General features: G+C 33.8%; 1 long non-coding RNA gene across 1 annotated transcript; it reads right to left on the bottom strand.

Annotated features, from left to right (window-relative positions):
• Positions 1-11,033: 11,033 nt before the first annotated feature.
• Positions 11,034-11,593, bottom strand: LOC115988952. The gene is made up of 3 exons (XR_004091721.1): positions 11,531-11,593; positions 11,206-11,252; positions 11,034-11,055 (listed from the first exon to the last, which is right to left on the bottom strand). It is a non-coding gene; the product is annotated as an uncharacterized LOC115988952 (long non-coding RNA).
• Positions 11,594-13,232: the final 1,639 nt, after the last annotated feature.

Genomic DNA, 13,232 nt, shown 5'->3' with positions numbered 1-13,232 from the left:
GACAAAAATTTTGAGGCTAGAATGAGAAGATAAGGTGAGACTCACTTGCCTCAAGTCTTTTTTGGGATTTGGGTTCAAAGGATTTAGTGGTTCCGTGGTTGCCCCATTAATCAACACTATATAAGTGATTGTAGTGAAACAGTATGTTAGCAAGTGTATCTCGATGGCTAAACCCTACTAATGTGAGCACAACAATGATGAAACTTATGATAAGCAAGCTAGCTCAAAAACTTATTCAAATATGGCCCATATCTTAGCTCAAACTTTTGTTTTGAGAGAGAGAGAGAGAGAGAGAGATTTCAGCTTCTAGTCACAAAAAGAATTAACCATTTTAGTTTTTATTTTTAAAATATTTCGGGTTTAATTTATTACTCTTACATTGGGCCTTCTTTCCTTTTTTTTTCTTTTTTCTTTTCTTCTTCTTCTTCTTCTTTGACTCTTTTTCTCTCTCTCTCTTTTTTTTTTTTTTTTTGGCTATAATTTTGGGCTTAATTTATTTTACAAAATTAACTTGTTTAACTTTTTTAAACTAAAGAACTAACTAAATTGCTTAAAATTTGGGAAACTTCCCCAATTTGAAGGCCTTAAGCGGTCGCCTAACTAAACTAAAGCAAGAGCCGCCCTGGATATAGGCTAAGCTATTGAAAAGCCAAAGTTGAGGTGGGTATTCTTGTCTTAAACCTCTTTTGGGATGAAGTGATTGCCCCTATTAATTAATTAAGTTTTCATTAGTGACTGTAGTGAAACACTGTGTTAGTAGGTGTGTCTCGTGATGGCTAAAACCCTACGGATTTGATCACAACAATGATTTAATTCCATCTCATCTTGTCACATGCTTTTGACTTGTCAATTTCTAGGGGTGCAGATCCTTGTTTTCTTTCTTTTCCTTTGAATGTAGCTATAAATTTCGCATTTCAACCATTCATTATTAGCGATATCTCTATCTAGGAAAAGTCATTTTTGAAAGCTATGATTAATTATAGTTTTCAACCAATGTTTTAGTATCTTGACGACTAGCACCAATAGCAGAGCCAAAAAATCTTTCCAGGGGAGCCAAGATTACTATAACAAAAATCTTATGTACAAAGACAAAAAAAAAAAAAAAAAAAAAAAAAAAAAAAAAAAAAAAAAAAAAAAAAAAAACTTGATTTATAAGTTAACTTTAACCGATTAAAGTTGTGTCATTAGTTCCTTCATGGTACTAATTTTTTTTTTTAAATAAAAACACTTTTTTATGTACACATTTAAATAATCACTAAAAAAACTCATTTCTATCTTGTTACAAAATTTTGTTTTGACAAGTTTCATGGCTGAAAATACAAATTCTATAAAAATGGCTGCAACTACAAGAGTAATAATAAACTTTTAAGCCCTTCTAGGGGGTTCAATATCTAAAGATTTAACAATTGAGACAAAGGATTGAACATTAGTTTCTAAATATTGAACATTTTTCCTGCTTTACATCAATTATAGGCAAGTTACTTACAATTTGTGATTAGCAAAGTATAAACTACGTTTAAGGGTCCGTTTGAGAATAACTTATTTAATTTAAATTGAAAACTTTTTGCTAAAAATACTATTAATAAAGCTAAAAGTTAGTTGAAATAATACAGTGGGACCCATAAATAGTAAAAAAAATAAGTTAAACAATAAAAAAAACAGCCCAATATAAACTTACCCCAAACGCAACCTAAGTATAGTAAGAGAAAACTTTTTTTTTTTTATTTTTTTTATTTTGAGAAACCGGTAAGACATTTTTATTACGTAAACATTAAACTTTTGTCAAGTATTACAAAATTGGTTACATCACAGTGGATGTCTTCTAATCATATTTGAGGTTCGTACAAGAATTTTGCCAATTTGGCAAGCTTGTCTGCAACAATATTACCCTTACGCCTAACATGTGTGAAAGAAGCATTTCTCAAACTTGAGATTAGCCTACGCGAATCATCAATGATATATGACCAAAGGCGGCCAGGCAGGGTGAGTCCAATATAAGGTGCTTGTGAATGATCTCAGAGTCTCCCTCGAAGATGACATCCTATAACCCGAGTTCAATGGCTCCACGTCCTCCACCATGGGTGGTAAAGCAATGCGCTCCGATAACGCTGCTATCACCATCCCTTCGGATTCACGCACCACCACTCCCAAACCTGCCGTTCCCGAGTCCTTGAAAATCGCCCCATCACTGTTAGCCTTGTACTGATTTGGTGGAGGAGGTAGCCAATGGGTTGGGTGTGCCACAACTTGTTGCACTGAATAATCTTGTGCCATTTGAAATTCATGAAGCCGATCAACTGCATCACTATAGATCCTTCCCAAAGTCACAGTGGTTATTCCCACTCTCTGTGCGTTCCTGTTAAACTAGATGCTCCAAGAAATATAAGCAAACAGCTCAGCCAAGTGTGGAATGTTTTGCGCTAAAATTCCTTGGAACAGGTCACGAAAGCAAACCAATGTTTCAGCCAATAAAGGTCTACAACGCTCCAGCTCCCACCAAACTGATTTAACTTCTGCACACCCCCAGATTGCATGAATTGTGTCCTCTGTCTCACTGCTGCAATGGTCATAGAGGGCGTTCGCCGTGATGTTCCTCTGCAATAAATTCTTTTTTGTTGGCAAGGATTCGTTGGCTGCTCTCCAAATGAAATGTCGAATTTTATTCGGCACTTTCAATTGCCAAATATCCAACCAAAACTTCTTGTGGGCTGACGTGTTTGATGGTCCAGGAATTTTCTTTGCTACCTCATTTGAAAGGAGGTGGTATGCTGACTTGGTGGAGTAGCAGCCATTGGGTGTAGCCATCCAAAACAGTTTGTCCTCAGCCCGGGTTGAACTCAGGGGTATTCCGAGAATAGCAGTAGCTTCAACTATTAAGCAAATAATAACTCCACACAAAAAATAAAGTAAAAATTAAAAAAAATTAAAAAACCAAAAAGCATTATTATAAAATATAAGTTTTTTTTTTTTTTTGGAAGATTATAAAATATAAGTTATATTTCAATAGTCAACACTTTTATATTTTTATAATCAAAATATCATATCAATAATAACTATATGAATACAGTCCACTCATTCAATAATAAATAAAAAGTAAAAGTCACTCGTTTATTCATACCAACCATATATTATATATAATATAAAAGCTACCCAAATACAATCAACATTATTGTAGTGAACTGAGAGAGAAAGGGAGAAGTACTAGTGGTTAGCTACAGCCCACAGGTCAGTGTGGACCGTTAGGCGAGATGCCTTGCAAGCGGCTCCTCGAGTTAGGGAGGCAACAAGGAGACGGTGGCAGAATGGGAAACCGTAAGACAAATTTGGGATTATTTTTCTTTGTAATTGGTGATTAGGAATTGGTTGAAAAAGACAGATTTGGGTTTATTTATTTGTAATTTAGGGATTTGTTTAAGGAGAGAGAGGTTTTGTATTTGAACTCTGGAGGGGCCTCAGTTGGAGGAATGGGCCAGATACAGGTAATGATTTTTTTTTTTTTTCTTTAGCAGATATGGTTAATATATATTGGATTAATATTGGGTTTGGGTTTGTTGTGTCATTTCCGCCAGTGACTAGCACCTTCTTTAAAGACCACTTTATATGTGAAATTGCAAGGTTTAGGCAGGGTTCGATCAGTTACCCAATCCTTGTTCAGTTTAATGGTTTTTTTTTTTTTTTTTTTTTTTTTTTTTTTTTTTTTTTTTTTTTTTTTTTCGGATAATATATTCCTCAACGGGATAAAGGTATGATGAGGACATCGGTGGTACATATGGGGCTTCTTGACGCAGGTCAACAAAAGCGACTCGACTATTCTATTTCTGCCAAACTCACTACAACTGGAGAGAGATGCCAAGAAAATCCTATTTATTTCCAACCTAATCCGAGTGAATTTATTTTCTTTAATGTTTTTATCGAGATATAAGACAATAATAAAGCAAATCTTACTTGAATCGTGAAGAATTACGAATTAGGATAGAGGTAAATGGATGTACACGCTATTATTAGAACCTTTAAATTATAGTTATCCACAACACCCCCACTAAATGAAAGTGAGTTTAGGCCTTATGTCTCAAAATCCTTGTCGGACTATAATTATGTCTCAAGATCTTTATCTTCTTGTAACAAATAACTCAAAGGTTATTTCTCCAACACAACCCCCCCCCCCCCCCCCCCCCCACCCCCAACACAAAAAAAAAAAAAAAAAAAAAAAAAAAAAAACAACAACAACAACAACAGAAGTTAGGTGCATAAATTGCAAATATGCTAAACATAAAAACTTCGTTTCACCTTTGGAAAAAAAAAAGAAGTCTTTTACAATAAAATGAACATTCCAAATGTCCATGATTTATGAGTAACAATCAAGGGTCCCAAGTTTTTAAGCTAGCGGGGCTAGAGTATAAAAAAAAAAAAAAAAAAAAAACTCTAAATAAGCATCTATATAGTATTAAAAAAAATTATAAATACACAAAATCGTTGTTTCTAAATACATTAAGATGCAATCATTTACTAATGGTGGTGCTAAAAATTTTAACTTTTAGTATATCAAAAAACTATTTTACAATACATCCAATATCAAACGTTTTATTTTTTTTACACTGCATTTAAAATAATATTAAAAAAAAACTCATTAAAATAAAAAATGAAGAGAGATAATTTGAGTTTTTTAATTGAAGGAAGAGATATAATCTTAACAAAATAAATATCAGTTGACTGTAGTTGAAAATAATTTAGCTTTAGCTTCTTTAGTAACGCATGATTTTTTGTTTCTTTGGTGGTAAAATAGTATTTTTTTTTTTTTTTTTTTGCTAAAATACAATCACTATTGTGAATGTTTTTATTGTTTTTATTAAATTTTTAGATTAGATAGTTGCTATTTGAATGAAATTAACTAGGCTTATTGAGGAGGAGAGGTTATAATTACAAAATTAAAATATATAATAACTATTAAAAAAAAAATTGGACCCAAGGGAGCGGGGCCCACTTGGGTCCGACCCTGTATATACATACATTCTTTTAGACTTTTAGTGTTTTTGTTAAAAATAAATCCATATCATAAAATCAACCCAGAGCATCTATTTTTATTTCATCCCTTTTAATAAAGAAATTAAATAAGGGGATTTGAAGGGGCTGAACTGAAATATGCGGGGAAGTAGATTGGATGCTCCTAACTAACAATCACATTCTCAATCCTTTTTTTTTTTTTTTTTTTTTTTAAGAGTTCACATATTCTCTCTCCGTGGGGAGAAATTATAGTCTTCTGGTGGATCACGTTATTTATCCACAATTTCACTAAAAAACTTCCATTTGTTTAAAATTGCTGAGTCAGTAATTAATTTATGTTTAAAAAAAAATTCTAACTAACAATTTTAAACAAGTGGAAGCTTTTTAATGGAATGGTGAACCACATTACTTGTCCACCATGTGGATCTTATAATTTCTCCTCCGTGGGATAGCGCTAGGCTATGTCTTTGGTTGTGTCAGCTATAAATACAACAAAGTTGACTTTTTTCAAGGGTCAAAATCCTTGAAAAAGGTATTAAAAAACCTCAATAAATTTTTTTTTAAGAGTCAAATCGACCCTTGATAACCTTCAAAACTTATACTATCGAAAAAGAAATTTTGAAGGCCTTCGTGGCCCTTAAAACAAGTGCTCTGATCTTATTTTAAGGGTTAAAAGACCCTTAAATAACCTTATTTACCAAGAGTTAAAAGATCTACATGTACAACCTTTGATAAATAAGGTTATTTAACGGTCTTTTGACCCTCAAAATAAGATTTTCTAAATAAATAAATAAATAAAAACCACAATCATGCACAAAAACCACATACTACAACCAAATACATCAAAAATCTAATGTATACAACGAAATACATCAAGTCCAATGTACTAATTGTCTAACCAGTATATTTCCTGTATTCTTGGGTGGCTCTTTTTTTCGAATTTGTATAATCTTATTATTTATCAAAAAAATAATTCTCCTTTGCACCTACATAGATTTTATTCCTAGGGCATCACAAAAACGGCTAGTTCATATAGAGTCATCAAATTGGCCAAACTAGCAACTAGAGCTCTATGCATTATATGGATAGATATCAATCAACCCAGATCATTATAAGACAAAAATTAACATCTGAAAATCAGGATATTGTAAGGGTACTGAAAGAGCATGACCTTGGAACTGAATTCTTTTGTCAAAAGCCAAGGAACCCATTTTCAACAAGGCAGCCAAAGTAGGGGCAGCAGCTGAACCAAATTCAAGTGCAGAAGCTAATAATGAAACTAACTATAGAAACAAGAAAACAAAAACATAAGCTGGCATTCAAAGACATTTCAAATAGATATATAACATTAGAATTTCCATGTCACACCTTTTTCAGGACAATTGGATGAGGAAGCTGCTCTGCTAAATTTGGAAGCTTGAGGAAGAAGGTATCCTTTTCAACACTGTCTTTTAAATTTAGAATCTCCATAAAATGTATTGTGTCCACCAGTTTATTTTGGAAATATTCTGCCAATCCATTGGTTGAAAAACTTTATAATAAGAGGAAAAAGAATGGCAAAGAAAAGAAAATCAAAGAAGCAACATTATGCCAAAAACAGAAAAGCAGAGCTGAGTATAAGAATTCATAGTGAATTTCATCAAATTAGGTACACAACTTGACATAGCCACCACTCACAAGGCACATCATGTAGCAGGTTACCAAGACTAGAGTTTCTCCAAAATTATTAAATACAATCAAGTTTAGGAACTCACCACTATTTTCAATAAGCTTTGATGTATTCAACCTATGAGAAAGCCGCTGATAATCTGGAAGCAAAGATTGTGAGGAAAGAAAACAGACGGAAATGAAAATTTAATCAAAGCAACCAACACATGCATAAACAAAATAACACAACAATTAATATATTACTACAAAATAGAGGTAATGAAGGCAAAGGTTGGGTGGAGATAGTGTAGTGAAGAAGCAGGGAAATAACTCATTGTAAGAACTCACAAAGCCCTACACAAAACCAATCCTAAAGGCCAAAAAAAAAAAAAAAAAAAACCCAATTCCATTTAATCTAAGATTAAAATTTAAAAAAAATCTTCAATGAGGGACACACCTTAAGTTGTCCTTAACCGGAAAAGAGTACTAAATCCAACAGAAAAGCCCGCATAAAAAAATATTTCAATGTTAGAGTTTCAATCTTGTTGAGGATCTATAGACTACTCCAATGTTTTGGGACTAAGAGTACGTTTGGATTGGGCTGATTTCCAGCGCGTCTGCGTCTGTGTTTCTCTCTCTCTTTTTTTTTTTTTTTTTTTTTTTTCCACGTGTTTTTGAGATTGTGGCTACTGTTCATGCACTATTCAATGAATAGTAGCCGCAAAGTTTGACTTTTCTAACTTTTTTCAGCCAATCAGTGCACATCATGTACTATTCACGGACCTACAAATTTCACTTTTTAGTATCTTTTTCATTAAAAATGGGTCCCAAAGTACTATTTACACATTTAAAAATTATTTTGCTACAGTGTTTTTCAGTTTTCAGTTTCAGTTTTCAGTTTTCAGCTGTATCCAAACGGACCCTAAGACTTTATATCAACAATCAAAATCTATTTTACTGTTGCTAACTCATATGACCTTACAAATTTTGCTCAAGATGTACCAACAAATTGAAATTGGTCCATCTTATCACTCACAGTGTGTTCAAGGTGACATTATGTTATCAAAAATATGATTTTATCAATCAATAGTGAATCATATGCCTTGGCTTGTCTCTATTGTGATCTCAATCTCCATCTTGCTTGTGAGTTGTGAGGAAGAAAGATACCCACTGTTTTACCCATTTATCGTTGTGCAGACTGTCATTTAGTTGCTAAACTTAAATGCACCATCTTTTAGGCAACTTGATATATATAGAATCTTATTTTTATTTTTGAAGTCCCAAAATTTAAAACCATAACCTACTAGCTACTAGCGAAGATCTTTTTATTTCAGAATTGAAATCACTGAGACTTGAGTTGCATTGGTTCACATTCTAATACTAAACAATTCTCTGTTAAAGATTCAACTGGAACTTGAATGCTATAACTACTTTCGACAAACAAATAATTAGACATTTTTTATGATTCAATAGTTACAATGGTGGGTGATTTACAAGGCCCGTGGGGACAAAATAATTAGACATCGAACATAAAAACTTCAATTTAGCAGTAAGATGCCAAAAACAACAATATTGCTTCCACAAATATACAGCTACATATACAAATCATAGTTTATGCAATTATGATTTGAAAAGAAATATACTGGAATAAAAGATTTTGCAAAATCAAATATGACTAAGATGAACGTTTAATGCATAACTCAACAGCCAAAAATTCTTTAAGACATAGATTATTGTTGATTCACTTCCAAACCATTTGTTACAAGCGCAAGATTCAAAAACAAAATCAAATGAGTTCAAGAAATTAAATTGTGGACACACCTTTTTGCAATCTATCAAGGGAGAAATTGATGCCTTTATCTAAGATGTTGGGAAGCCATGCCGAAACTCGACTATGGGCTCTTGAGATGATACCCAAAAGCTTTTGGTGTGATGATAAAGCCTATCCAAGCAAGAAACAAAAGCTGCACATGACAAAACAGCAATAAAAGCCCAATGAAAAACACATTACAATATTTAATTAGTACATTAATGGTCCTGGTCCGATAGTTCAAATTAGTCCTCTAGTAGTACGGTATTATCTCTAGCAGTAAGGTAATTTCAGGTTAATAAGTGTGTTTACATGGTAAAAATCATATTTTTTTCCTTATTATTATTAAGTCAACATTAGGGAGAACTTCCATAGTTTCCAAAACATATGGCCATCATCATAATAATAATAAACAAGGATTAAAGGCTCCATAGTTACAAATGAAAGAGGAAAAATAGGATGGAATGAAGGGAGAGAAAGATCTCCAGCTCAGTGCAGCAAGTATTAAACTAAAATTTTGGTGAGTATGTGTGCATAAAGCATGAATGAGGTGAATGTGGGCTATTTTGAGTGAGTGAGATGGGATTAATATTGAGATTGAAGCTTTTTGTGAGTAATGGGCTGTTTGTGACTAGTTGGAGGACATTTTTGAGCTATGATTGTGTAAAGGGGGGAGAAGAATATCTGGGATTAGATGAGTGTAGGCTAAAGATGATAAGTGGTGAGATTAAAGAGAGCTAAACCACCAGTAAAAATGGCAAACGAACCCCAAAGTCTCAGAGGGGGGTGGCTATCCCTTTGTGGGCTAAGGTGCTCATGCTTTTATAATGGAGTTTAGAGAAGCATTAATTAACAAGCATCCAAAAAAACGTAGATCTGATTCAGGGGAGCAGGTCAGCTAAATTAATAACCTGGATTTGGCCTAAAAATGAGAGATTTGCTTTTGGGGCCATTTTACTTCTTTGGGCAAGGTAGTATTTGGAGTAATCTTGCATTAAATGCTAAGATTGCTAAGATTGTGTTTAGCCAATGGGATTAAGGAAAGTATTAAGGAAGAATCCTAGTGCTGCAATTGAGATTTAGACCCTAGGAAGTAGGATTCAACACCCCAAGCCAGGTATCAAAGTTTAAGTCCACTTTAGAGGGTTCCACTGGAGATCCCTTTATGCCCTCCAAACCACATGTTCCCAATTGTTTCCCCTTTAGGATTCATGGGTTTGGCACATGAATCACGTCTTGAACGTTTTTAACATTTATAGTATCAATTTGTTGAAGTTTGGATAATTTGGTTTCAGCTCCCCTTTCGCTGGAGGTGCAGTCTTGAGGAAGATGATGTAGTTCCTTCATCCTTTTGACTTCAGTTGATATGACAGCCCTTGGGTATTGTTCACGTCAGGTAGAGGGTGGCAGAAAACTGATGGAACAGCCCCTAGTTCATCCTCAAAGGCTTGGTCCTCTTGTAGGGGGCTCTAGTTGTTTCTTTGGTTAGGGATGAACAAGGGCCGGTTGTGTGCACATGTTGCCATGGGTTTTCATTCCTTATGGACTTTTATTAGTAAATATTTTTGGGTTTTTTCATAAATACTTGCAATGGGCCTTTGGGCAATTAGTTGTAATGTTTGAAATAATAGGACAAGTTTCAAAATACTTTTGTAAATAATATTTACTTTGATGAATTCCATGTTGCAATAATGTTCTTGGTTTCTAATAATCGCATCATAACTTAAATGATAATCTTATGGGTTTCTAATAATCGCATCATAACTTAAATGATAATCTTATGGGTTTCTAATAATCGCATCATAACTTATGAGTGTCAAAGGCGTATATTATGGATGTCGCGATTTTATGAGAACATAATTTTCAAGATAACTCCCAATGAGTTTTTTTATAGGACGATTGCCATGGTTTTTGTCATGGTAATATTTTACAATGATATTTTTTCTTTGCCAAGTATTGATAATCTTGAGCTCTTTTTTGACAAATAGTGCCAATGAGAATTGGACTTTAAATATTGCTAGCGAGAACTAGGGTTTGATATTGCCAATGAGAAATTGGGCTTTGGATAAATAAATTGCCATGGGTTTAAATCATGGGCTTTGATCATGGATTTGAATTCCATTAATAAAATTGTTTTGCCATGGACTTGAATTATGTGCTTTTCAAATATTGCCAAGCATAAGTATTCTTGGGCTTTAAATAGAATAGGATGTGTTTATTGGGTTCATAGGGCTGGTTTTGGGCTTAGCTAAATAATGATAATAAAATTGGATAAAATATGAGTTTTTGGGTTTTTTTTTTGTGATATTTTATATCATAACCCAATTTAGATGATGAGATGTGAAACATTTGTGATTAACATAATAATGGAGCAAAAAATATTTGGGAAAACCCAATAACTTATTAGCGGTATAAATAGGTCATACTCAAATAAAATTAGGTGTTAAAAAAAAAGTACCCTAACACAATCATATTTTGCCATAACCTCATAAAGATTAATAGTGCCAATCAAATTGTTATCAAAATAACAGTGAGGGTTTGCAACACTCTCCTTATTAACAGCTTTTAGGCCAACAAAATGGATCAAAGCATCAAATCTGTCTCAAACAAAGCCAATGGCACAAAATTAAGCCAATTCTGAAAAAGTCTATAATTCTGTTTGTTTTCGTAGAAAATAGTTAACAATAAAATTGAATGAAAATAGTGGAAAATCATAGCACTGCTAATGTAATTGAAATCAAACATACTGTGTTTGAGAAAAGAGCTTCTCCAAGTCCTTATTCCTAAGATCACCCTGCAATCAAACCAACACGTAATGTAACCAAAAGCTAAAAACCTCAAAACGCCACCATTTGGTTGCCAAGAAATTGTTAATTTAAAAAAAAATATATACAAATCTCCTGAAAATTAAAACCAGCATTGCTCAAGATATTCAAGAATCTCTAATTTCTAACCTTCTTTTCCCTCATTTTCTTGGTAACCAAACAAAATAGAAATTTACACACACACAAAATTGAATACTAGGTGGAATTCAAGATTTTGAGAACGCTTAGGGCCGAACAAATCACGAACCCTATCAACAGCTTCGGTGATGGAATTATCAAGATTGTCGATGATCGAAACCCTAAAGCCTTCATTAAGAAGTTGAACCACAATGTAAGAGCCAATGAAACTGGCTCCTTCGATAACCAGAATCGTCTATTCTGAGAAAGTCATTTTCAACTCAAACTATAAAATACAGGTAGCTCAGATAATATGTTCAAACCTCATACATCCAACCCATACTTCAAATTCCAAAGGACAGGTATGTAATTCCATTTCCAAAGTATCCAAACCCTACCCCCAAATTATATTATTGGGGAGGAAGAGAAATATCAATGGAGAGAATAAGAGAGAGAATACCAAAAATTCTTTGCAAAGTTCTACTAGGTAATTTCCAAATTCAATTTTTTTTCCCAGGAAACAAACAGAGAGAGAGAGAGACCTGTAATTGGACAAAGGGGCGGAGGTGAGGGCTTTGATTATCAACGGCCAGTCGTCATCTGAGATAGGATTGCCAACCACCGTGCCTCAACCTATCATCGGAGATGAGATGAGCTTTGAGAGAGAGAGAGAACTTTCTAAGAGTTCTCATTTAGTTTGGAGGATGGTTGAACAAAATGAAAATGAGTTTTCTAAGAGAGTGGGCAAAGACTTTATTCGAAAATTGGTTTTTTGAATTTTGAGTTCGTGAGAGGGAGAGACTTTATTCAAAGGGTTGTGTTAGAATTCCGTTAAGGAATGTAAAAATTTGGAGGAAACAACTATGCGGGATTTTAGTGTTTTAGTTTAGTTCAAGGGTTTTAATGACCATTGTAAGAAGATTAGTCAGATTTTTTAGCATGCCAGTTTTTAGCATTTGTTTCAACCATTTTTAGTGAACCCTTGGAAAAAATGGGCTGAAACAAGTCATGTTTTTTGTAGTGTATACAGCTTTGGCAGGTATCGGCGGGAAGGTGTTTGTGGCAAAGGAAGAGGCCATAGACAGTGTCGACAGAGTTCCCGACAGTGGCGTTGTAGAATTCAATGTTGCGTGTGGCATTGAATGAGAGGTAAGTGAGGATGTTATTGAGATTGGATTGGTAGGTGCTGTTGGTGGTGAAATTTATGCTGTTTGGACAGTTATGATAGACGTAAGTTGCAACGGCCTCCATTCTAGTATGGCTGAGGAAGCTGATCAGAAAGTAGTAGAGGACCAAAAGGGTCATGCACAGGTTGAATTTGCAAGGCTGAGGCAACCCCATTATCATGATCAACTCAACCTCTTATGCTTTCTGCAACGTACTACAATGTTTTCTATAGTAAGAAACTTTTAATACTAGCTATTCAACAAAATAATAAGTCAAGCCACCAGGGGCGGCTGCACATTCACTTCAGGGGGTTCAATCAACCCCTGACTTGAAAAAAAAAATTATATATATATATATATATATATATGAGATGGGTTTAAGTTATACCTGGTGTAACTTCACAAGAGTTATCCCTTTTTTGAACTATTGATTTGTATTAGATCTAAGGGTGAAAAAAACACTCATAGTCATATATTTATTGTTCCCTAGAAATTAATAACTAAGTCATTAATTCTTCTTATTAAAAATAAAAATAAAAAATAAAAAACAGCATTAACTCTCTGCTCTCCATCATCTTCCTCTCCCTCCCACACATGGTCTTGTGTTCTATCTTGTGGGCGTCAATTGTGGGCTTGAAGACAAGACAATAACAATTGAAGTTTTGT

The sequence above is a fragment of the Quercus lobata genome, chromosome 5 (genome assembly GCF_001633185.2).
Source record: "Quercus lobata isolate SW786 chromosome 5, ValleyOak3.0 Primary Assembly, whole genome shotgun sequence".
NCBI lineage: Eukaryota > Viridiplantae > Streptophyta > Magnoliopsida > Fagales > Fagaceae > Quercus > Quercus lobata.
The sequence above is the reverse complement of the archived record's forward strand: the minus strand, read 5'-3'. Positions and strand labels throughout refer to the sequence as shown.